At 55.4% G+C, this 26058-nt stretch overlaps 1 protein-coding gene across 3 annotated transcripts in view; it reads right to left on the bottom strand.

Moving 5' to 3' along the window:
- The window catches only part of GPR35 (G protein-coupled receptor 35), a 33995-nt gene extending 8513 nt beyond the window's left edge, over positions 1-25482 (bottom strand). The window contains exons 1-2 of one of the 3 annotated variants that reach the window (XM_078328937.1): positions 25364-25482; positions 24336-24566 (exon numbers count right to left, since the gene is read on the bottom strand). The gene's annotated coding sequence lies outside the window, so the exon portion shown is untranslated. Of the gene's footprint in view, positions 1-961; positions 1279-10663; positions 10684-24335; positions 24567-25363 lie in introns of those variants that run through there. The other 2 variants (XM_078328938.1, XM_003733278.6) reach the window with 2 other exon arrangements.
- Positions 25483-26058: the final 576 nt, after the last annotated feature.

Here is a 26058-nt window from a genome sequence, read left to right as displayed (position 1 = left end):
TGAGATCCCATCACAGCCTCAGCCCACTCTGAGATCCCATCACAGCCTCACCGTGCTCTGAGATCCCATCACAGCCTCAGCCCCACTCTGAGACCCCATCACAGCCTCAGCCCGCTCTGAGATCCCATCACAGCCTCAGCCCGCTCTGAGATCCCCCCATCACAGCCTCACCCCGCTCTGAGATCCCATCATAGCCTCACCCCGCTCTGAGACCCCATCACAGCCTCAACCCACTCTGAGATCGCATCACAGCCTCAGCCCACTCTGAGATCCCATCACAGCCTCACCCCACTCTGAGATCTCATCACAGCCTCAGCCCACCTGAGATCCTATCACAGCCTCACCCCGCTCTGAGATCCCATCACACCCTCAGCCCACTCTGAGATCCCCCCATCACAGCCTCACCCCGCTCTGAGACCCCCCCATCACAGCCTCACCCCACTCTGAGATCCCATCACAGCCTCAGCCCACTCTGAGACCCCCCATCACAGCCTCACCCCTCTCTGAGATCCCCCATCACAGCCTCACCCCTCTCTGAGATCCCATCACAGCCTCAGCCCACTCTGAGATCCCCCCATCACAGCCTCAGCCCACTCTGAGATCCCATCACAGCCTCACCCCACTCTGAGATCCCATCACAGCCTCAGCCCACTCTGAGACCCCCCATCACAGCCTCACCCCACTCTGAGACCCCCCATCACAGCCTCACCCCTCTCTGAGATCCCATCACAGCCTCAGCCCACTCTGAGTCCCCCCATCACAGCCTCACCCTACTCTGAGACCCCCCATCACAGCCTCACCCCTCTCTGAGATCCCATCACAGCCTCAGCCCACTCTGAGTCCCCCCATCACAGCCTCACCCTACTCTGAGACCCCCCCATCACAGCGTCACCCTGTTCTGAGAACCCCTATCATGCCCCTGCCCCGCTGGGAGGCCCCTAGAGCCGTGGGCCCCACCGACCTGGACCTGCAGGCAGCCTTGGCCTCCCGGTGGAGTGTGTGATCCCCGATGCCGAAGCCTGCGCACGGGCTGTCTGAGGAGGGCTGGGGGGAAGTGAGGCTGGTCCCTGACTCTGCCCCTCCTTAAGGCTGAGGGCGGCCGGCCCTCTGACGACAGCAGGCCAGGGGTGACGGGAGTTCCCTGCTCCTGCACCAGCCCCAGGGGGATTTCTGGGAGGGAAGTGGGGTGCCGGCCCTCGGTACTGACACCTCTGAAGAACCAGCATCCTTGCTGAGGGCACACATTGAGCTGGAAACAGCATGAGAGACAGCAAAAGCAGAGCCGCTCCAGCCCCGCCCACGGAGCCCTCCCCCCTCCCCAGCCCACTTCTGCCCCGTCATCTCAGAAAGCCTCCAGCTCCACCCTTCCCAGAGCCTCACGCCCAGCCCTGGCAGGGTGCAGCACGCACACTCATCCGGACTCACGAAGACACGCTCCACACCTTCCAACACACGCACGCACACACATGCACACCGGCACACATGCATGCACACCCACATGCCAATGCACACACCAGTGCATACACCGGCGCACATAGACTCACACACACACATACGAATGCAAGCACACACCAATGCACATGCACGCATGTGCACACACCAATGCACATGCTGACACACATGGACACACACATATGCACGCATGCATACGCCAATGCACACACTGGTGCACATGCACGCATATGCACACACCAATGCACACGCTGGCACACATGGACGCACGCATGCATACGCCAATGCACACACCGGTGCACATGCACACACCGGCACACATGCATACACACGCCAACGCACACACCAACTCACACACCAGTGCACATTCACACACCAACGCACACACCAGTGCACAGGCATGCACGCGCAAACACCAATGCACACGCCGGCGCACATGGACACACACATGCGCACGCCAACACGCACCGGCAGACATGCACACACACAGGCACAGGCCAACACAGGCACACACGGGTGAGAGGCACATGCTCCAGCGTGCACAGGTAGCTGGGTCCTGCCCTCCTCCTTCCCCACAAGGCCACCTGCACCTCCTCCAAGCCCATCCCCTCAGAAGCCTTTCCAGACCACCCCTCTGGAGCCCCACTGCCCTAGGGGCCTCCCAGCAGGGCAGGGGCATCATGGGGGTTCTCAGAGTAGGATGGTGCATTCTCCAGGCTAGAATGTTCTCTCTGGCCCCCACCTCCTAGGCAGACATCTTCCTTCTGAGCTCAGGGTGGGGGAGTTCATAGGCCCAGTCTGCCCTCTGTGGTGCGGGGGCCCCCACCCCCCTCCTGGGCCCCGTCCACCCCGAGTGCAGGGAACTTGTCCCCTCAACGTGGGCTTCACCGCCCCTGACCACAGCCTCTCTCTCTTCAACAACCGGGAGAGGCTGGGGAGAGCTTCAGCCTCCCCCTCCCACTTTACAGTCGTGGAGACAGGCCCAGGGAAGGGGAGCACTTGGCCCGGTGTTCCAGGTGCGGGGGCAGGTCTGAGACCAGTGCCCGGGCTCTCTACCCAGAGGCACCTGAAGCACCCTGGCTGGGCCTCGGTCCTTCTCTGCTGTCATCCTAGGCCTAGCTCCTTCCCGGCCAGCTGTCCCTCCAGACCCAGTCCCCAAGGCGGGCCCTCAGGTTCCCTGCCCAGGCCCCGTGGGCCGTGATGTGGGCCCCACTGCAGGAGGCTCAGATTTGGGTTTGCATCCTACTGGTCTCAACTCCCACCCCTCTGGCCGAGGGGTCTGCCCTCTGAGGTCAGCAGAAGGCACAGCACCTGCTGGTCCAAGCCCATCCACCATCAAGCAGGAACTGGAGGTGCAGGCTGGGGATCTCCTGGGGTGCTCCTCACACGTCTTGTGGCTCAGAGGCTAAACAGCTGGATGATGCCCCAGGCAGGCCTGCCCAGCCCACCAGAGCCAGGGCCCTGCAGAGCCCCTCTATCTGCACCCCTCCCCCCGCCAGCCCTGAGCTTCACCTTGCCCCTTCCTCTGGGCGTCCTCCCTCCTCAGCAGTGGCCTGGGGCACCCCGTCCATACCAGGCCTGGCCTCCCTGACGTGGCCTGGCAGCTGTGCTCATCACGCATTGGAGGGGAAGCCCCTCTGGGCAGGGACATGTGGACCTGGTGGATTCTAGTGGGCTGTGTGGCCTTGGGGAAGAAGCTGGAGATTGAGAGACTTCCACTGTCTCTGAAGGGCCCCTTGCCGCCGGTTCCAACTATTGTAGGAAACACTGCCCTGGCTCACCCCCACCTGTCTCCACCTGCCCCTTGGCTGTCTCTGCAGGGCAGGGGGGGACTCCGGGGCAGCCCCACCCAGCCCGGAGCCTGGGCCCTGGTGTTCTGCCCCATCCTACGCAGGCAGGCCTTCCCGGGCCCTCCAGAGCACTGCTTCTCTCCTGGCTCCCTGCTCACCCCCGGGGCCCTCTCTCCCCAAAGCTACACCCTCGCCCTGTTTGAAGTTCCTAGCACCTCACCCGTTTGATTTTATCGCAGAACTGTTCTCTCAAGTTTCTGTGCAATGGGTTCCTGCCTGTGGGACTCCATCTACTTCCTGCCCTGTCAGGTCCCTCGCGCAGAGACCCATCTCCGTGAAGCTCGGCAACCCTCGCCCACAGGGACTCCTGTCTTGGGGCCAGCAAGTGCCCAGGACACAGCAGTGCTCGCCACATCAGTGCCCGGCTCAGGCACAGCTGCCGTGGGCGGGATGGGGCGCCAGCTGCCCGGTCCTCTGCTGCTGCCCAGGCCCTTTTTCAAGGCTGGAAGAGGGTTGGATGGCAGATTTCTGTTCCAGACCAGGCCTGTTCTCTCCCTGCTGGGCAGCCTCTGACCACCTGGCCCTCTTCAGAGGAGAACTGGCAGCCAGGGTCCTGCTGTGGGCACAGGGGCACCGCCCAGGGCCCTCGCCCCCCCCCCCCCAGCCTCTGCTCTTGGTCAGCTTCCTCTCCAAGGTTGCCCCTCACCCCCAAGGTCAGCCCCCTGCGGCAGCGCCAGCCCCTCCCACCTCACCCTGCTGGGCTCTCTGAGGGACACAGGAGTTCTGGATAGGATTCCTTCCTGCCCTTCCTCCTGGATCCTGGCCAGAGCTGCCAGACGCCACTCCTGCAGGCCTATCTAGAGGTGCCTTTGGGGCAAGCTTGTCCAACCCTCGGGCTGAGGGCTTTGAATGCGCCCAACACAAATTTGGAAACTTTCTTAAAACATTATGAGATTTACGCAGGACCTTTTTTAGGTTACCAACTATCGTGAGTGTTTGTGTATTTTACGTGTGGCCCAAGACAATTCTTCCACTTCCAGTGTGGCCCAGGGAAGCCAAAAGATTGCACACCCCTGCGTGAAGGGAAGTGTGTGATGTGTGAGACGCTGTGAGGGGAGCAGGAGCCTGGGAGAGCCAGAGAAAGCGGTGGAAGTTCAGCTCCACCTTGAGGCCTTCGAGGCCCATCCCCGCCAGCACAGCCCACGGCCACAGGCCGTTGACGGCGAAAGCTTCTACGACAGCAGTGTCCAGTGCCGGCGTCCATAACAACATGTGCTTTCCAGGCCATCCCCTTGGCCGGACGCAGTGGCTCAGGCCTGTAATCCCAGCACTTTGGGAGTCCAAGGTGGGAGGATGGCTTGAGCCCAGAAGTTTGAGACCAGCCTGGGCAACATAGCAAGATCCCATCTCTACAAAAATTAAAATTAGCCAGGCATGGTGGTGCGCACCTGCAGTCCCAGCTACTGGGAGGCAAAGGCGGGAGGATCGCCTGAGCCCGGGAGGCAGAGGTTACAATGCGTCGAGACGGTGCAGCCGCACTCCAGCCTGGGCAACAGCGCGAGAGCCCGTCAAGGATCGTTTTCTTTAAATCAATAGGACGATACACGTGAGGTGCAGTTGGCTTGGTCTTTACATAGACAAGCAACCTGTATGCTAAAAACGCAAAGCTGGGGTGCTCCCCTCTTGCTCAGTAATGGACAACTTTCAACAAACGCCCTCTTCTCACTGCACTCTGACTCACCTTGAATTCCTTCCTGAGTGAGACCCAAGAGCCACGTCTTGAGGTCTAAACAGAGACCCCTTTTTCACAGAGCCCCTGTCTTAAATGAGCCGCTTGGGTTCTTGTGGGTCCTTTGTACTTGGGGTTTATTAAAACAACACAGTATTGTTTTATCCTGATGACCGTTTTTCTGGTGTCCCTGTGAGCGCTGTGCCCCCAAGGCCAGTGCCTCACGTGCCCACCCGGGAGCTGGGGCCAACCGGCCGGGTCCTCTGTGCGGGTCTCAGCCGTGGACCCCGAGAGAGGATGTGAGTCCCCCTCCCGCTTCTTGAGGTTCCTCTGTCACCCCCAGTACTTTCTGCTCCCCTCTTCACAGAACCAGGTCTGGAAGTGGACGTCCTGCTGGGAAGTCCCATCCCCCAACTGATCATGCCTAAAGCCTGGGGCGTCATCGTGAGGGGCTGGTGACCAGGACACAGGGTCTCTGTCTAGACAACCTGCCTTTGTGTGTATTTGATATTTTCCATGATAAAAGTGTACAGAGAACTGAGTGTGTGGGACAGTAGGGGAGGGGAGGGCAAAGCCCATCAGCTGTGGGGTAGAGGAGGTGGCCTGCAGGGGTCCCAGGGCGGCTGCCCAAGACCAACACCTGTGGCCTGGGGTCCCCTCCACCCAAGACCCACCCTCTGCCCAGCCTCCTGTGATGGCCCCACCCCAGCCTGCCCTGCCCACACCCAATGGGATGTCCTATGTGACCCTAGACTCATCTTCCGACAAGAACCAGCCCCAGGTGCCACCGCCCCCAAAGCCAGGGCAGCCAGCGGGGACTGGGCCACAGGGAGTGGTTTGGGTTGAGGGTGGCAGAGAAGGCCGAGGCCTGTTCCCTATGCCGGCTGGGCGGGCAGCAGACAGCATTTGCTACCTGGGAGGAGTCGCCAGGGCACCGAGGGGCAGAGTGCAGACCAGGCCAGCAGAGCCTTTAGGCTGCAGGAGACCCCTCCCGCCCACAGCTCTTCGGCCCTCCCCTCCTTCCTGGGGACGTCTTGCAGGCCTCAGCCCTGGCAGAGGTCACCTCTTCTTTTCTTTTTTTGAGACAGAGTCTTGCTCTGTCACAAGGCTGGAGTGCAGTGGTGCGATCCCGGCTCAGTGCAACCTCTGCCTTTCAGGCTTAAGTGATTCTCCTGCCTCAGCCTCCCAAGTATCTGGGATTATAGGCATGCACTGCCATGCTTGGCTAATTTTTGTATTTTTAGTAGAGACTGGGTTTCACCATGTCGGCCAGGATGGTCTCAATCTCCTGACCTTGTGATCCGCCCGCCTCAACCTCCCAGAGTGCTGGGATTATAGGCATGAGCCACCACACCTGGCCTGGGCCACTTCTCTTACTTGAAAACCTCCTACCCAATGGCGGGCTCCTTCCTGTGGTCCCTACACAAAAGTCATTTGTGGCCCCTGAGACCCTCACTGCTTGCCGAGGTGCTCAGGCTGCTTTCAGCAGCCGACAAGCAGCACGGATGCTACGAGGAAGCAGTGGGGTGGGCAGGGGGCTTCCCCACACCTCCGGGGACTTCCCTGCCCCATGCCAGGCTCCCTTCAGAGGGACTAAGAAGGTGCTGTCCTGGCTGCTCCCCGCTCCAAAGCCCCTCTGACCCACCCGCAGCATGGCTCCCCCCTCCGAAGTGCCTCTGCTGGGCCTCTCTGAACCCCACACAGCCTCCAGCCATGCCAGGTGTTCAGGGGGGTCCTCACAGCCTGAGCGTGGGGCCCTTGGCAGGAGGTGGGCACCACCACAGGATGGGCAGGGGACATGGGGCCCCAGGGGTGGAGAAGGGATCCTGAGGGGACCTGAGGGGGACTGCGATGGGGGCAGGAGGGTCCTAAGAGGGTCTGAGGAGCTGCAGGTCACACTCAGGACCCTGCCTTGCCTCCCCCATGCCCATTCCTCCCATCAACAGGCACCCTCATGATGATGCCTGCAGCTCTGCCCACCTGCAGCAGGAGCCTGGCTCTGCCCTGGGCACTCAGGGCCCACCTTCCTGCCTTGGAACTCCGGCCCCGCCCTCACCCAGCCTGTGGGCATTAAGGCACCTGGCCACCAGCACGGGGGCACTGCCTAGGGAGATCCCAGCCTGGGCCACCAAAGGCCAGGACAGGTGCCCCCTGCCCCTGGGCCACCCCCGCCAGCTCACTCACCCCAACGGCTCCCACTGCCTGCTCCTGGGGACCCACTGCTGCCAGATGCCCTGCTGGGGTGCCCGCCTAGCCTCGGGTGGGCCATGGGTGCTGACCCAGCCAGGTTTCTGCTGTTTCCAATGACTTTCCCTTCTCCTAGCCCTGGACAGCAGGGCCGCCCTCCCAGACTCCTTCCCCCTCCTCTGCACAAGGCTGTGACTGGGGGGCCGCCTGCTCCCAGACTCCTTCCCCCTCCTCTGCACAAGGCTGTGACTGGGGGGCCGCCTGCTCCTCCACCCTTCAACCACCAGCTGCCTGTCCCATCCCTAGGCCCTCCCTTCTCCGCAGAGAGCCACCCCGCCCCTGCCTGGGGCCCTCCCAATTCACTCGCCCTCCAGTCCAGGAGACCCCCACTCCCAAGAGCCCCCGTCCTAAGACCCCCTCCTAAGAGCCCTGCTCCCAGTAGCCCCCCTCCCAAGGGCTCCCTCCTAAGATTCCCCCCTCAAGAGTCCCCCACTAACATCCCCCCCAGGGCTCCCTCACAAGATCCCCCCTCTCAAGAGTCCCCCACTAACATCCCCCCTCCTAAGATTCCTCCTCCTAAGATCCCCCCTCCTAAGATTCCCCCTCCTAAGAGCCCCCTCCTAAGATCCCCCTCCTAAGATTCCCCCTCCTAAGATCCCCCTCCTAAGATCCCCCCTCCTAAGATTCCCCCTCCTAAGAGCCCCCTCCTAAGATCTCCCTAAGATCCCCCCTCCTAAGATCCTCCCTCCTAAGATCCCCTCTCCTGAGCCCCTCTCCTAAGATCCCCCTTCTAAGAGCCCCCTCCTAAGTGTCACTTCCTGGCTCAAGAACCTGCTGAGGCTTCCCGCTGCCTGCCTGAGGCCACCTGCCAGTTGCTGGAAGGTCCTGTGCTCTGGGGACACGTCTGGCAGGGAGCAAGCAGCAGCCCTTGAGAGCTGAGTGTGTGGCGTGTGTTCTCATCCCTGACCTAAAGTGAAACATAAACCCCCAGCAGCTGGACAGGGGAGGGGCAAGCCCTCCAGGCGGGGTTTCCCGGACGTCCTCCCGGGGCGCAGGCCCCCACCTGGCTGGCTTGCCGCAGTCTGTCTAGAACGGGCCCAGGAAATGGCAAGTTTAATCACGCCCAGGAGCCAGAGGGTCCTTAACCCCCTAGGACATGTGGGGTTCTCACGCCCGCCCCTTTGCCCTATCCTGGGACCATCAAACTTCAGATATGCCTGCTCCAGGGTGGGGCAGACGCCTGCTGACAGAGATGGGAGCAGACGCTCACAGAAGAGAGGTAGTGGCTCCTTAAAGGCGCGGACAGATGCTCACAAATTCCAAGTGCACTGCAACACTCCTCCTCCATCAGACAGGCAGCAACACTCCTCCTCCATCAGACAGGCAGCAACACTCCTCCTCCATCAGACAGGCAGCAACACTCCTCCTCCATCAGACAGGCAGCAACACTCCTCCTCCATCAGACAGGCAGCAACACTCCTCCTCCATCAGACAGGCAGCAACACTCCTCCTCCATCAGACAGGCAGCAACACTCCTCCTCCATCAGACAGGCAGCAACACTCCTCCTCCATCAGACAGGCAGCAACACTCCTCCTCCATCAGACAGGCAGCAACACTCCTCCTCCATCAGACAGGCAGCAACACTCCTCCTCCATCAGACAGGCAGCAACACTCCTCCTCCATCAGACAGGCAGCAACACTCCTCCTCCATCAGACAGGCAGCAACACTCCTCCTCCATCAGACAGGCAGCAACACTCCTCCTCCATCAGACAGGCAGCAACACTCCTCCTCCATCAGACAGGCAGCAACACTCCTCCTCCATCAGACAGGCAGCAACACTCCTCCTCCATCAGACAGGCAGCAACACTCCTCCTCCATCAGACAGGCAGCAACACTCCTCCTCCATCAGACAGGCAGCAACACTCCTCCTCCATCAGACAGGCAGCAACACTCCTCCTCCATCAGACAGGCAGCAACACTCCTCCTCCATCAGACAGGCAGCAACACTCCTCCTCCATCAGACAGGCAGCAACACTCCTCCTCCATCAGACAGGCAGCAACACTCCTCCTCCATCAGACAGGCAGCAACACTCCTCCTCCATCAGACAGGCAGCAACACTCCTCCTCCATCAGACAGGCAGCAACACTCCTCCTCCATCAGACAGGCAGCAACACTCCTCCTCCATCAGACAGGCAGCAACACTCCTCCTCCATCAGACAGGCAGCAACACTCCTCCTCCATCAGACAGGCAGCAACACTCCTCCTCCATCAGACAGGCAGCAACACTCCTCCTCCATCAGACAGGCAGCAACACTCCTCCTCCATCAGACAGGCAGCAACACTCCTCCTCCATCAGACAGGCAGCAACACTCCTCCTCCATCAGACAGGCAGCAACACTCCTCCTCCATCAGACAGGCAGCAACACTCCTCCTCCATCAGACAGGCAGCAACACTCCTCCTCCATCAGACAGGCAGCAACACTCCTCCTCCATCAGACAGGCAGCAACACTCCTCCTCCATCAGACAGGCAGCAACACTCCTCCTCCATCAGACAGGCAGCAACACTCCTCCTCCATCAGACAGGCAGCAACACTCCTCCTCCATCAGACAGGCAGCAACACTCCTCCTCCATCAGACAGGCAGCAACACTCCTCCTCCATCAGACAGGCAGCAACACTCCTCCTCCATCAGACAGGCAGCAACACTCCTCCTCCATCAGACAGGCAGCAACACTCCTCCTCCATCAGACAGGCAGCAACACTCCTCCTCCATCAGACAGGCAGCAACACTCCTCCTCCATCAGACAGGCAGCAACACTCCTCCTCCATCAGACAGGCAGCAACACTCCTCCTCCATCAGACAGGCAGCAACACTCCTCCTCCATCAGACAGGCAGCAACACTCCTCCTCCATCAGACAGGCAGCAACACTCCTCCTCCATCAGACAGGCAGCAACACTCCTCCTCCATCAGACAGGCAGCAACACTCCTCCTCCATCAGACAGGCAGCAACACTCCTCCTCCATCAGACAGGCAGCAACACTCCTCCTCCATCAGACAGGCAGCAACACTCCTCCTCCATCAGACAGGCAGCAACACTCCTCCTCCATCAGACAGGCAGCAACACTCCTCCTCCATCAGACAGGCAGCAACACTCCTCCTCCATCAGACAGGCAGCAACACTCCTCCTCCATCAGACAGGCAGCAACACTCCTCCTCCATCAGACAGGCAGCAACACTCCTCCTCCATCAGACAGGCAGCAACACTCCTCCTCCATCAGACAGGCAGCAACACTCCTCCTCCATCAGACAGGCAGCAACACTCCTCCTCTGTCAGACAGGCAAAAATCCGAGAGCCTGACCACAGGAGAAGAGACGTCCTCAGACGGGACCCACTGGTCCCTGGTATCTAAGGTGGTACAAACCCCAAGCAGGTGGATTTGCCAAGTTAGAGCTGCGTTTAGTCTTTGACCTGATAACCCCACTTCTAGGAATGTATCCACAGACAGATGCAAGGACCACGAAGCATGTACTTCAGCAGCTAGTCACCGCCATGGCGTGGAGTGGGGACAGCCTGGGGGCCACTCAGAATCTCTCCCAAGGGCCCGGGTGGAACCAAGTAGGTTCACACCACACAACACTGGGCAGCTGTAAAGAGGATGGAGAAACAGTTCTACTCACGGTCCCACGGTCATCGCCAGGAATATATTTGTAAGTGAAAAATGCATGTTTACATATATATAGACAACGTATGTTTTTTTAGATGGAGCCATCAGCTTGTGTGTTTTACAAATGGAAATAAAAGCCACAAAATTTGCTTTAAATTGTTACCTGGAGAAAACAGGTGGAAATGGGGTGACGGGGTAGGCATGGAAGCTAGACTTTTGTGAACATGTCTTGGTTTCCAGATTTGGATTTAGAATCATGTCAATGTTTGTGTAATTCTTTAATGGAATTAAATTAACTTTTGACGGGAATTCTTAAAATTGAGAGCAAAATGAAACCAACTGACTTGCATTGTCGGCCGACGACACGGCCCTACCGAACTCTTCCAAGGGATTTTAAAAGTCATCAGGATGCAGATCCATACAGCCCAACAGCAAAAAACAATGGCAAGAGGCGTGTTCAGTATTTTCAACAATCATTTTCCAAATAATTGTACAACGCCGTTTTGTCTGTATATCTGTATAACCCAAGGACTTTGAAAGTATCTAAAAATAATTTTGAACTATGTTCAGTCCTTACACGGCTGACGGTAGTGTTGGTAAAATCATTTTGGGAATACAGGGCGTGTTACAGGATGAAACAATGACAGCTATGCTGGGTGCTGTTGAGACAGCAGGTGCTGCCGTACTGTCACCGAGGTTAAGGAAAAAGTGTGCAGACCCGAATTTAAACACAAAGTATCAGTGTGTTCTCATCACGTGTCTTAAAAAAGAAGTCTTAGTTCTGTTCACCGACAGGCTCTAAACATAATGAGAAATCCAGGAGCCAGCAGCACACCTAACACCCAGCTGTGGTCTCTAAGCACCACTTCTCCTGAAGAGAGGAGAAGCACATGCTGTCGGGTCTGAGCTAAGAAGTGCCTGAGACAGGCCGGGCGTGGTGGCTCACACCTGTCATCCCAGCACTTTGGGAGGCCGAGGCGGGTGGATCACGAGGTCAAGAGGTCGAGACCATCCTGGTCAACATGGTGAAACCCCCTCTCTACTAAAAATACGAAAAATTAGCTGGGCATGGTGGCGCCTGCCTGTAATCCCAGCTACTCGGGAGGCTGAGGCAGGAGAATTGCCTGAACCCAGGAGGCGGAGGTTGCGGTGAGCCGAGATCGCGCCATTGCACTCCAGCCTGGGTAACAAGAGCAAGACTCTGTCTCAAAAAAAAAAAAAAAAAGTGCCTGAGATAATCCTGGAATGTCTTCTTATGCCAGAGAACAAAGTGGCCGGCAAAGATCATGAGTGTGAAGATGATCGGGGCTCAGGACTCAGATCCAACTGGGCCGGCACCGGACAGGCAGGAAGGTCTGAATGTCAGTAAGGATAATAATTCTAATGAACCGGAACAGTAGACGTTTAAACATTTATGTGTGCGTGTGTATATGTACATACATGTGTGTGCGTGTGTATATGTACATACATGTGTGTGCGTGTGTATATGTACATACATGTGTGTGCGTGTGTATATGTACATACATGTGTGTATATGTACATACATGTGTGTGCGTGTGCATGTGTGTGCAGTGCTTATGTGATGTGTGACTGTTTTTGGGTCTGTATTTGTATACGTGTCTGTGTCTGCATGTGTATCCTACGTTCATATAAACATTAAATGTTAAAACTATTTAAACTCAAGAATCTGTAGTTATACTTTAAAAACCCATTAGTCACTCTTGAAAGATGCCAGGAAAACGTTCATTATTTTATAAACGAGCAGAGGAAGGGAAGGAATCAAGCATTTCCCCGGCCTTTCCTATGCAAACGGCACCTCAACATGACCACAGAATAATGAAGGAACACTTCTTTTCACAGACACATTCTCGCTAAGAAATAATGAAGGAAGAGAGAAGTAGAATGTGACTATTTTGCAAACCCTGATGGACAGATGAAGTAGAATGTCACTATTTTGCAAACCCTGCTGGACAGATGAAGTAGAATGTCACTATTTTGCAAACCCTGATGGACAGATGAAGTAGAATGTGACTATTTTGCAAACCCTGCTGGACAGATGAAGTAGAATGTCACTATTTTGCAAACCCTGATGGACAGATGAAGTAGAATGTCACTATTTTGCAAACCCTGCTGGACAGATGAAGTAGAATGTCACTATTTTGCAAACCCTGATGGACAGATGAAGTAGAATGTCACTATTTTGCAAACCCTGATGGACAGATGAAGTAGAATGTCACTATTTTGCAAACCCTGATGGACTGATGAAGTAGAATGTCACTATTTTGCAAACCCTGATGGACAGATGAAGTAGAATGTCACTATTTTGCAAACCCTGATGGACAGATGAAGTAGAATGTCACTATTTTGCAAACCCTGATGGACAGATGAAGTAGAATGTCACTATTTTGCAAACCCTGATGGACAGATGAAGTAGAATGTCACTATTTTGCAAACCCTGATGGACAGATGAAGTAGAATGTCACTATTTTGCAAACCCTGATGGACAGATGAAGTAGAATGTCACTATTTTGCAAACCCTGATGGACAGATGAAGTAGAATGTCACTATTTTGCAAACCCTGATGGACAGATGAAACTAGCATTAGGATCAATCATTCTTTTCGTTGTGCACCGTTGGTTACCTATTGCTACACACAGAAAGTTACCTCTAAAATGAGAAGATTAAAACAACAGAGTTTAATCATCTCCCAGTTTCTGTGGGCCAGGCAGGCATGTGGGCTCTGCCAAGCCAGGCCCTCTGCTCAGGGTGTTTGATGAGGTTCAGCTGGGGCTTCGGTCTTATTGGAAGGCTCCGCTAAGAGATGGGCTTCCAGCTCCCCATCGTGGGTGTTGGCAGAACTTCATTCCCAATGGGCTGCCGGCCTGAGGACCTCGAGGCTCTCTGACTCCTGCCCACAGCTGCTTGCTGCCCGTGTCTGTTCACAGGGCAGTGCACAGCACGCAACCGGCTTCCCCAGAGCAGAGAGAGAGAGCACGCATCCAAGACACGGTCTCTTTCAACCTAATCATGGAAGAGGCAACACATCACCTGTTTTGACTGTGTGGTTTATGATAAGCGAGTAAGTCCAGCCACCCTCACAGAAGGGAGGTGCATGACATCAGGAGGCAAGAACCTCCCACGGGGGTCTCTTGGTAGCTTCCTGCCACATTCGGGATCACCGGTGGCTGCCAGCCTCATAAAAAGAGACCACCAGACATCACGAGCCCCCGGTGGAAATGCATGCCCCGCTTGCCAGGAAGTGGGCTTGCCAGAAACCAAAACTCTCCCCTGAACCCGGTGAAGCGTCGGACCGGCTTGGAGACTGTCAGGCCTGGGAACCCCAGCCACGAAGGCTGCAAAGCCCAGTCTGCAGAAAGCTGCACAGGGCAACAGACCCAGGAGGGAAATGGAGGGACGGAGGGGAAGCTGCCAACTGAAGCCCAGGAGGCTTGTCGGCCAGCAGACTGCGCGGCCCTCGCGAGCATCCGGTGGGGCCACTGCTGTCCAGGCTGGACCTCGAGCCCCATTGAAAGTCACCCTCAGGCCTGTATTAATGACTGCAAAAGTGCAGGGAAGAGGTGCTGGAAGGGGAAGAGGTGCCGGCTCCTCTGCATCTGATTTTTGCCCCCTGGGTGACATTAGGGAGACATCAGGGAGACGGGGAGATCACCTCACTACCAAGGCTGGGAAACAGAAGGCTCAAACAAAGGATCTGGCCTGGAGACCTCGGAGGAGGCTGCGAGCGGAAAGTGCCGTTGGGGGCAAAAGGGCTGCTTCTGCTTTCGGGCCTGCTGCCCCGTCTGTGGCTGGGCCTCAGTGATCACGCAGAGGGTCCCGGCCTGGAGCCAGGCTCCTCAGATCGGATTCAACCGTTTAAATGTCTAAGGTGGGAGCTGAGGCCCTTCTGCCTTCTCTGCGGCAAAACCCCATTGTGGTAGCCCCCGTGAATGAAGTCTCCCTCACTGTTCTCTGAAACGCTGCAGAAGTAGAAAAAATGTAAAAACTAACTCCGTTGTTTGTCTGCTGTTAAGGACGGGTTCGTTTCTTGGCTAGATGTGATCATGGTTACTGTGGTCATTGTTTTTAAAACTCCTCATCTTTTATTCATGCGGCAGTTTTTGTAGATAGAAGGGCATGATTTCTGGCACTTATCTCAAAACATTTGAGCCCGCAGATGAGGGGGTGTGGGACGCCGGCTCTTCCCAAAGGTGGGGTGATGGGCACAAGCGCTTATTACACTTTTATTTCAGTCTGTTTGAATGTTTCCACAATAAAAGGTCAAAAACAAAGATGGCCAACACCCCGTGCCAGTCTGTAGAGGGCATGGGAGTGTACTGTGGCTTTCTCCTTTGGCTCCATGGCAGTGAAGACGTGAAGATGAGCTTTCCTCACTGGCCCTGCAATGAGCCACCCTGAAGCGTCACAGGCAGGGGAAGCAGATGGAGAAGGGACTCATGGGCCCAGGTGAGCCTCAGAGAGGACTTGGCAAGGGGCCCTTGGGCATCGTCTGAGTGGGAGAGCCTCATAAGCCCTGGGGTGACTACACTTGGGCTCGAAGGGCCTGGTGTGGTAGGGCAATACAGCTTCTCCTCACCTGTCCACATGTATGTGCACACACACTCATGCATGTGCACACCGGCACATGTAAACATACACACAAGCACATGCATAAACATATGTACATAGAGAAATACATGCACACACATAAAAACAGACACATCACACACACTGCATACACACATGCACACATGGGTGTAACACATAAATACATGCAAACATACATACACACAAGCACATGTCTGCACATATATGTACACACATGTACATTTATACACACACATGTTTACACATGCAATATACACACATGCACATGTCTACACACACACACACACACACACACACACTCTGATAAGCTACATCACTGGAGGGGCCCTGGGTGGAGGGACAAGACTGTCAGCCCGCGTAAGCCTGAGCCAGGGGCATGGAGGTGTCACACCAACAGCGCCTACCTGGTCCCTCCCTTCAGGATCTCACACAGACATGGACGCCAGCCAGGAAGCACCCACGCTGAGAGATGAGCTCCCTTCCACATGGGAAAGGGGGGAACTGGGAGAGCGGAGGCCTCCTTGGGACCAGGGACAGGCCTGTCCCTATGGCTCACATGGTGCCAGTCTTTGTACCCTCAGCCTCAAACCCATGCTGCACAGGTGGGGAAACCAAGGCCTGGGGAAATGGGCTGGCTCAAGTCCCCGGGAAGTCTGAAGTGAGGAGAACTGGAATGGTGACGGTGACGGTGAGGGTGAGGGTGAGGGTGACGGTGAAATGAGGGTGATGGTGAGGGGGTAAGGGTGAGGGTAAGGGGGTGATGGTGGGGGTGAGGGTGAGGGTGGGGGTGAGGGTGAGGGTGAGGGGGGTGAGGGTGAGGGGGTGAGGGTGAGGGTGCAGGTGAGGGTGAGGGGGTGAGGGTGAGGGTGAGGGTGAGGGGGTGAGGGTGAGGGTGAGGGTGAGGGTGAGGGGGTGAGGGTGAGGGTGAGGGTGAGGGGGTGAGGGTGAGGGTGAGGGGGTGAGGGTGAGGGGGTGAGGGTGAGGGTGAGGGTGAGGGTGAGGGGGTGAGGGTGAGGGTGAGGGTGAGGGGGTGAGGGTGAGGGTGAGGGTGAGGGGGTGAGGGTGAGGGTGAGGGGGTGAGGGTGAGGGTGAGGGGGTTGAGGGTGAGGGGGTGAGGGTGAGGGTGCGGGTGAGGGTGAGGGTGAGGGGGTGAGGGTGAGGGTGAGGGTGAGGGGGTGAGGGTGAGGGTGAGGGTGAGGGGGTGAGGGTGAGGGTGAGGGTGAGGGTGAGGGGGTGAGGGTGAGGGTGAGGGGGTGAGGGTGAGGGGGTGAGGGTGAGGGTGAGGGTGAGGGGGTGAGGGTGAGGGTGAGGGTGAGGGGGTGAGGGTGAGGGTGAGGGGGTGAGGGTGAGGGTGAGGGTGAGGGGGTGAGGGTGAGGGTGAGGGTGAGGGGGTGAGGGTGAGGGTGAGGGTGAGGGGGTGAGGGTGAGGCTGAGGGTGAGGGTGAGGGGGTGAGGGTGAGGGGGTGAGGGCGAGGGTGAGGGGGTGAGGGTGAGGGTGAGGGTGAGGGTGGGGGTGAGGGTGAGGGTGAGGGGGTGAGGGTGAGGGTGAGGGTGAGGGGGTGAGGGTGAGGGTGAGGGGGTGAGGGTGAGGGGGTGAGGGTGAGGGTGAGGGGGTGAGGGTGAGGGTGAGGGTGAGGGGGTGAGGGTGAGGGTGAGGGTGAGGGGGTGAGGGTGAGGGTGAGGGTGAGGGGGTGAGGGTGAGGCTGAGGGTGAGGGTGAGGGGGTGAGGGTGAGGGGGTGAGGGTGAGGGGGTGAGGGTGAGGGTGAGAGTGGGGGTGAGGGTGAGGGGGGTGAGGGTGAGGGTGCGGGTGAGGGTGAGGGGGTGAGGGTGAGGGTGAGGGGGTGAGGGTGAGGGTGAGGGGGTGAGGGTGAGGGTGAGGGTGAGGGGGTGAGGGTGAGGGTGAGGGTGAGGGGGTGAGGGTGAGGGGGTGAGGGTGAGGGTGAGGGTGAGGGGGTGAGGGTGAGGGTGAGGGTGAGGGGGTGAGGGTGAGGGTGAAGGTGAGGGGTTGAGGGTGAGGGTGAGGGGTTGAGGGTGAGGGTGAGGGTGAGGGGGTGAGGGTGAGGGTGAGGGTGAGGGGGTGAGGGTGAGGGTGAGGGTGAGGGTGAGGGAGTGAGGGTGAGGGTGAGGGTGGTGAGGGTGGCGGTGAGGGTGAGGGTGAGGGTGGTGAGGGTGAGGGTGGTGAGGGTGGGGGTGAGGGTGAGGGGGTGAGGGTGGGGGTGAGGGTGAGGGTGAGGGGGTGAGGGTGAGGGTGGTGAGGGTGGGGGTGAGGGTGAGGGTGGTGAGGGTGAGGGTGAGGGTGAGGGTGAGGGGGTGAGGGTGAGGGGGGTGAGGGTGGGGGTGAGGGGGGTGAGGGTGAGGGGGTGGGGGTGAGGGTGAGGGTGAGGGGGTGAGGGGGGTGAGGGAGAGGGGGGTGAGGGTGAGGGGGGTGAGGGTGAGGGTGAAGGTAAAAGGGAGGTCTGGCATTGGGTGAAGAATTGTTGGGATTACCGTCAGGGTGGGAGTCAGGGTTAGGGTTAGAATTAGGGTAAGGTCTAGAGTCAGGGGCCGGGTCGGGCTTAGAGCCAGGTTGTGGTCAGCACAAGGCTTAGGTTAGGGCTGGGACTGGAGTTGGAGTCAGGGTTAGGGTCCGCATGAGTTAGGGTTAGTGATGGCTCCCTCACCTTATCCATCTGATGAGATTCTTCACCCTTTTCCAGGGCTTCCTTTATACACTTGCACTCAGATGCGCACCCTCTGACACCCGCCCCTCCACCCTCATAGTGCCAGGGAGCTGTTCCCGTGCCCTGCTCTCCTCTGCTCACCCCTCATCTCGAGGGCCTGTCGGTGTGTTGCCCCCACTCTTTCTCCTCCTGGGTGGCCTGCAGCGCTGCCGTCCCTGCACCTCCCCCTCCTGTGTAGCATGTCTTCCGGGAACCCTTGTTTACTGAGCATCCCCGCTGGGCCCTGAGCTATCAGGTTCTGCCCGCTCCGCATCTGGGGTTACCAAAGGTCTGTGCAGCTCACGTTACGGTGGAGGTGGGAGTTCCAAGAACTGCCACAGATGAGGCTGACTGCTCAGCTTCTGTGGTTGTGCAGAGCCTCTGCCATCTTGAAGCAGAGGCTGGGTTATGTCCCTGCCCCTGGGAGGTTGGGGATGGCGTCTCTGTGAGCGTAGCTCTCAGAGGAGGACTGTGGAGATACCATCAGCAGGAGGCCCTGCAGGCTAGGATGTGGAGCCCACCATGGCCACAGGTCTCACCCACGCTCTGACCTCCCTGGACCTGTCTTTCCCCTTCTTCCTCTGGAGAAGCCTGGATTTGGCCAGCTGTTTGCCTCCTCCCAAGGCCCCACTGGCTGCCCCGCTGGCTGCCCCGCGCTGCTAAAGGGCCATCTTCTGGCTCAGGCCAGTCTTGCCAATTCCCCTGCAAGAGAAGTTCCCACTCACAGTCATGTCCTCACAGCTCCTCACAGTCCACCCACTGAAATGTGGATCCCACCACGGTCAGCCCACCAGAACCTCTCACTGAGGAGGGGAGAGCCCTTTGAACTCCCATGTCCCTAGAGCCCAGAGCACAGCTGACAGACAGCACCTCCATGCACCCACCAGCAGCCTTTGGCCAAGTCAGCCAGTCTCTGGCTCTTGTTAGAAATTGTTTTAATAAGGTGCTGAGTAGCTCTAAATGAACGCCAATTTACCCACCGTGAAGGTGAAGGAATGGAATTGAGACGCTCTCTGAGGTCACCGCACCCTGCCCTGAAACACCCTTGTGTCGATGCCCCAGAAGCAACCGCAAAACCACTTCCCCATGCGGCTCCATGACACACACTCCCTCGTTCTGCTCCTTCTCTGGCCTCTTATTTCATCTTTACAGTCCTGCATTTGGGTCCCTAAAATGCTGGGGCTCCTCAGGGTCTGGTCCTGGACTCTCCTTGCCCATCATATATTTTGCACCCACAGACTGCCATGCTCCCGTTCATTCAACAATGGCCCCTCTGCCGTTCACCCCCAGAGCCAGCTCCAGCCCCGGCCGCTGGCCTGAGCTCTGGGCCGTGGAAGGAAAAGCCTGCCAGCTGTCTTCCCTTGGATGCCTCAGACGCACTTTAGATGCAACCTGCCCAAAACCGACCACACCATCCAGCCGTTTCATCACTGCCAAGATCATCTTCCTTCAAAGTTCCCCACCTCAGAGAGTGGTTCCTCCTGGCACCCAGGCCAGATATGTCAGTGTCATTTGGAAATCTTTCTCCTCCCTATCCCTCCTACACCCAATCAATCATAAACAGAGTAAAATATGCATATCACAAACCCTAAGGCAACTAATGAAAAGATCAAACGGGGAGTATGATAAATTAGTTCATAGAAGAGGTAAGTGAAATACAAAATAGTCAACTAATCCAAACGAAGGCAGAAAAGGAGGAGGGAAATGGTACAAAGAGCAGAGATGAGTGGGAAACAAAGAGCAGACGGTAGATTCAAACTCGACCATTACATTACATGTGACTGCGGCAGACAATCCAGTTAAAAGACAAAGATCGGGGGTCCAAAGTGGCTCCCGCCGGAGGTCATGGCGCTTGCAAAGGTGAGGTCATCAGTTCAAGGCTAACCTGAGCAACCTCATAAAGCTCAAACTGATTGGCAAAAATAAATAAATAAATAAATAAAAGACAAAGATCATGGGCCGGGCGCGGTGGCTCATGCCCATAATCCCAGCACTTTGGGAGGGTGAGGTGGGTAGATCACTGGAGGTTAGGAGTTCAAGACCAGCCTAACCGACATAGAGAAACCCCGTCTCTACTAAAAATAGCAAAAAAAAAAAAAAAAATAGCTGGGCCTGGTGGCATGCACCTGTAATCCCAGTGCTTTGGGAGGATGAGGCAGGAGAATAGCTTGAACTTGGGAAGCGGAGGTTGCAGTGAGCAGGGACTGTGCCACTGCACTCTAGCGGGGGTGACACAGTGAGAGTCCATCTCAAAAAAAAAAAAAAGGCAAAGATTATCAAAATGCATTTTAAAAGCACGAAGTGGCTCACTGTAATCCCAGTGCTTTGGGAGGATGAGGCAGGAGAATTGCTTGAGGCCAGGAGTGTCAGACCAGCCTGGGCAACACAGTGAGACTTCATCTCTACAGAAAGTTAAAAACTAGGCAGGGTGGAGTGGCTCACACCTGTAATCCCAGCACTTTGGGAGGCCGAGGCGGGTGGATCACCTGAGGTCAGGAGTTTGAGACCAGCCTGGCCAACATGGTGAAACCTCGTCTCTACTAAAAATACAAAAATTAGCCCGGCGTGGTGGTGCATGCCTGTAGTCCCAGCTACTTGGGAGGCTGAGGCAGGAGAATCACTTCAACTGGGGAGGTGGAGGTTGCAGTGAGCCCAGACTGTGCCACTGCACTCCAGCCTGGGTGACAGAGCAAGATTCTGTCTCAAAAAAAGTCAAAAACATAGCCAGGTGTGGTGCCACAAGCCTGTAGTCCCAGCTACCTGAGAGGCTGAGAAGGGAGGATCGCCTGAGTACAGGAGTTTGAGGCTGCAGTGAGCCATGATCGTACCACTGTATTCCAGGCTGAGTGACAGAGGGAGACTCTGCGTCTTAGGGAAAAAAAAGCAAGAAGTGACAATATGTGGTCAGCTTGATGTGATACATACTTATATAAAGAACAGGTAAAAGAATGAAACAATGTAAAGGAATGGAAAATTTATAAGATGCAGACATTAATTGTAAGAAAGCTGGAATAGAAATATTTGTCTGTACTACAGGGAATATTCCAAAATATAAAAAGGGACATTTCATATTAAAAAAAGGACCGATTCATCAAGAATATCAAACAATTCTAAGTGTGTATGTACTTAATTACAGAGAATCAAAAAACGAAGTAAATTAATAGAACTAAAAGCATAAATAGACAAATTCACTGTTGTGGTGGGTTTCTCATTAACTCACAGAACAAGTAAACCAAAAATGAGCAAGAATCCCGTAGCCTCGAGCCACACCGGTCACCTCATCCAAACTGCTGTGTGCGGAGCACGGCGCCCCACGGCAGCACATACACACTCAGGTGCACACTGAACATTTTCCAAAATAGGCCACATGCCAGACTATAAATTAAATCTCCATAAAATTAAAAAAGATGTAAGTTACACAGAGTATGTTCTCTAAGTACAACAGAGCTTAACTAGAAATCCACAGCAACAAGGTACAAGACACCTGGAGCGTACTCAACGTTTGAAAAATTAAACCACACATTTAAGGTCAAACGCAGGGGTCAAGCAGGTAACCGAGGAGATGGAAGAAGACATTTTTAACTCAATGGCTATAAAAATGCAACTTGCCAATAGTGCCAGATAAGGTTAATGGCATGCTTAGAGGAGACCGCAGCTCTAAGTGCTCACGTCACGAAAGAAGGAAGGGCTAGAACCACTCATCTAAGGTTCCACTTCGAGAATCTAGAAAACAGCAACACCACAAACAAATGTAAGCAGAAGAAAGGAAGTAAGAAAGGGCGAAAATAGAAGAAGAAAAGAAAATCAGTAAAATGAAGGTTGGTTATTTGAAAAGATCAAAGACATTGGTAAAGCTCTGGCTAGACTGATGGAGGGAAATCCACAAATCACTAACAGCAGGAATGACAGACAAGCCGTCCCTGCAGATGCTACAGAATCAGACGAATAACATCACACTATTAAGAACTTCATGAAATGACATTTGACCACTTCGATGAAATGGAAACATTTATTAAAGGTCACAACTTGCCAAAATTTACACAGAAAAACAAAATTTAACTAGTTTATATCTATTAAGGTTGTTGAATTATAGTCTGAAGCCTTCTACAAAGAACACCCAGATGGTGTTACTGATGAACTCCATCAGACATTCAGAATAAAATAACACCAATCTTAACCACATCAGGAAAAAGGCTTGCCAGCTCATTTTCTAAGCCAAGTTTTTGTCCTGTACCAAAACTGGACAAAGATATTGCAAGATAAGAAACCTACAGGCCGGGTACAGTGACTCATGCCTGTAATCCCAGTGCTTTGAGAGGCCAAGGCAGGTGGATTGCCTAAGGTCAGGAGATCAAGACCAGTCTGGCCAACATGATGAAACCCCATCGATACTAAAAGTACAAAAAAATTAGCCGAACGTGGTGGCACGCACCTGTAATCCCAGCTACTTGGGAGGCTGAAGCAGGGGAATTGCTTCAACCAGGTAGGTGAAGGTTGCAGTGAGCTGAGATCACACCATTGCACTCTAGCCTGGGCAATGGACAAGACTCTGTTGAAAGAGAGAGAGAGAGAGAGAGAGAGAGAGAGAGAGAGAAAGGAAGGAAGGGAGAAAGCAAGCTACAGACCAATATAATGCATAAACATACACACAAAACCCCTAATAAAATATTAGCAAACCAAATCCAGCAATATACAAAACATATATATTTTATATATGGGAAGCTGAGGTGGGAGGGTCACTTGAGCCCAGGAGTTTGAGGCTACAGTGGGCCAAGATTGCACCACTGTACTCCAGCCTGGGCAACAGAGCAAGCCCCTGTCTCAAATCAAAAGAAGGAGAAGGAGGAGGAGGAGGAGGAGGAGGAGGAGGAAGAGGAGGAGGGGGAGGGGGAGGGGGAGGGGGAGGGGGAGGGGGAGGGGAGGAGGAAAGAAAAGAGATAAAGAAAATCCTAATGCTGAAGAAAGAAAAAGAGAGAAAGGAAGGAAGGAGGGAGGGAGGGAGGAAGGGGAGGGAGAGAGAGAGAGAGAGGGGAGAGGGGGGAGAGACAGAGAGAGAGAGAGAGACAGAGAGAGAAGAAAAAAAAATCCTAAAGCATTTACCAGAAAAGAACAAAAGAACCAAAAACACTCTGAATTAATAAACACATTATCAAGGGTACAGGATACAAGATTAATATACCAAAAATGCATTCCTATATACTAGCAAAAAACAATTGGAAAATAAAACTAAAAATACAATACCATTTACGAGCATTGGAAAACAAAGTACCTAGGCACAAGTGGAAAACGTGCATTCTCAGTTACAAAATATTGCTGGGAGAAATTAAAGAAGATCTCAATGAATGAACAGGGCTGGGCGTCTTGGCTTAAGCCTGTAATCCCAGCACTCTGGGAGGCCAAGGTGAGTGGATTGTTGGAGTCCAGGAGTTTGAGACTAACCTGGGCAACACAGCAAAACCCCGCTTCTACTGAAAAACAAAAATGCAAAAAATTAGCCAGGTGTGGTGATGTGTGCTTGTAGTCCCAGCTACAGGGGAGGCTGAGGTGCGAGAATCACCTGAGCCCAGGAGGTTGAGGCTGCAGTGAGCTGAAATCCTGCCACTGCACTCCAGCCTGGACAAACAGAATGAGATCCTGTCTCAAATGAATGAATGAATGCAATGGATGGGTATACCATGTTCATGGATTGAAATATGTCAGTTCTCCTCATATTGATCTATGTGATCAATCCAATCAAGCATCATGCCCAGCTGGTTTTGCTTCCTAGGCATACCTCAACACGAGCCTATTCTCTTGGTCTCCTCACCTCCCACCTAGCCCAGGACCCCACCTTAATGTTTGCAACAACCTTTTAGCTGCTCCTCTACCTCCAATTCATCCTTGAGACTTCAGCCAGAGAAAGATTTCAACCATACGGATGTCAGATCCTGCTTTAAACTGCGTAGAGGCTCCCCACTGTCCACCAGACGAGACTCAGGCTCCTTAAATACCACTCAAGACCCCTGCTTACATCTCCAGCCTCAGCTCTTGCCACATTCTCCAAGCCCACTCCTCACATTGCAGGCACAGAGAGCTTCTTTCCATTCCCTGAGAGTGTCCAGCCCCTTTCCTGCCCTTGGCTGACCCTCAGCTGGTGAAGGAACACCCCCCTGTCACCCTCCCCTTTCCTTCTACTAACTCCCTTTCTGATTCAATGGATTACCTTTGTGTAGACAGTCCTCCCTAATAGATCATGCATGCCATGGGGGTGGGGGTGAAGAATGTCTTGGCCACATCCACAGCTATCCGCAGTGTGCCTGCCACCCACACATGTGCTCAGGAGGCATTAGGATGCAGGAACAGTGGGCAGTAAGATGTGTCCAGTGGAAAGTGACGTGTCCATGCTTTTGATGTCCTCATAGGGTGTGGAGGAGGGGTGATGAACCCTTGTCAGCTGGAACACAGAGACAGGCACACAATGTCACACCCTTCCAGGCCCTGACCCAAGCCTGGCTGCTCCTCCCCCGGCAGCTTCCCCCCTGGCGGATTCATAAAGGGACAGGGTGTCCCAGACAGCTAAGGTGGGCCCAGGCTGAGCCCTGACCTGAGTAAGGGACAACAGTGCATATGCCCCTGACTCAACCAACTAACCCTGGTGCCATGTTCCCTGGGACCCCCGAGTGAGTCCTGTGGTCCTAGCCCCGCCTTGAGGCAGTGCTCTGTGGGTGGACACTGATGACACCTGCTGGGGATTAGAGAGGAATGGCCAGCGGGGGCAGCACTAACTGGATGGCCTGAGGGTTACGGCCCGCACCCTGCAGCCACAGTCTGAGCTCCCCAGGATGCTACGGAGAGCCAAGAGCTCCTGAGCTTCCCAGGCCAGCCTGCCCTCCAAAGCCTTTCCTCCAAAGCAGAAAAGACCCTTCTCCTGATGAAGCTGCCATGTCCAGGGCTTCACGTTGGGATCAAAAGGGCCCAAACTATCCCCTGGAATAAAATGATTCTGCCATTAGTTTCAAAAGGCAGCAAAACTAGCTGACATCTGGCAAAAATTGTGTGAAAAAAAACAACAACACAAAAATCACATGAGGCCTCCAAGGGACGGCAGGCAAGGCGCAACTCTGAAGAGAGCATGAGCCCAGAGTTCAGGGCTGAACACCCAGGCCCCAGTCTGGCCGACTGCTCCTGCACCCTGCCCCGGCCAGCCCTCTCCCCTTCTACCAATTTTGGGCTCAGGATCTCGACACTCACCCCAGAAGCTCTGCTGCCCCAAGACTGGCCCAAGCCTGGAGGACTGTGAGGAAGAAGGCAGCAGAATCAGGACTGGGTAGGACATGGCTCCCACCAAGGAGTCACCAACGGCTGTGCCTGGAGCCGGAAGTGATGACAGGAAGAAATCCGGGCAGGTGGTGTGGGGCAAAGTCCCCGGGAAAGGCCGGGAAGGAGCTGCCCTTGTGCCCACACCCAGTCCTGCCCGTCTGCATCCACCAGGGCCGCCCTTTGTCCCTTCCCACCATGGGAGGGAGAGAGTCTTCAGCCCACACACCCTGCCATGCAGGCCCACGGTATCTCTAGGGACCCCACAGCCCTGGACCCCATGGAAAGGCCAGGCCCTGCCCTCCAGCATGCTGGAGAGTTCTGGGTGCCTTGCCAGGGCTGCCGTTGGGGAAACAGCATTTTGTTTCAGGGCAGCCCTCGTTTGCTAGGACACAGGCCACTGGGGACTCAGCGTTTGTGTAGGACAGGGGCACTTCTAAGAATGACATGTTTATGTCCCTGAAACCCATGTACTGAAGTCTTCACTCCCAAGGTGAGGAACGAAAAGCTGGGACTTCTGGTAGGTGATGAGGTTATGAAGGCAGAGCTGCCGTGAATGGGAGGAGTGTCCGTATAAAAGTCCCCGGGGCGCTCCCCTGCCCTTCTGCCACATCGGGACTCAGGGAGAA

This window comes from Callithrix jacchus, chromosome 6 (assembly GCF_049354715.1).
Source record: "Callithrix jacchus isolate 240 chromosome 6, calJac240_pri, whole genome shotgun sequence".
NCBI classification, from domain to species: domain Eukaryota; kingdom Metazoa; phylum Chordata; class Mammalia; order Primates; family Cebidae; genus Callithrix; species Callithrix jacchus.
The sequence above is the reverse complement of the archived record's forward strand: the minus strand, read 5'-3'. Positions and strand labels throughout refer to the sequence as shown.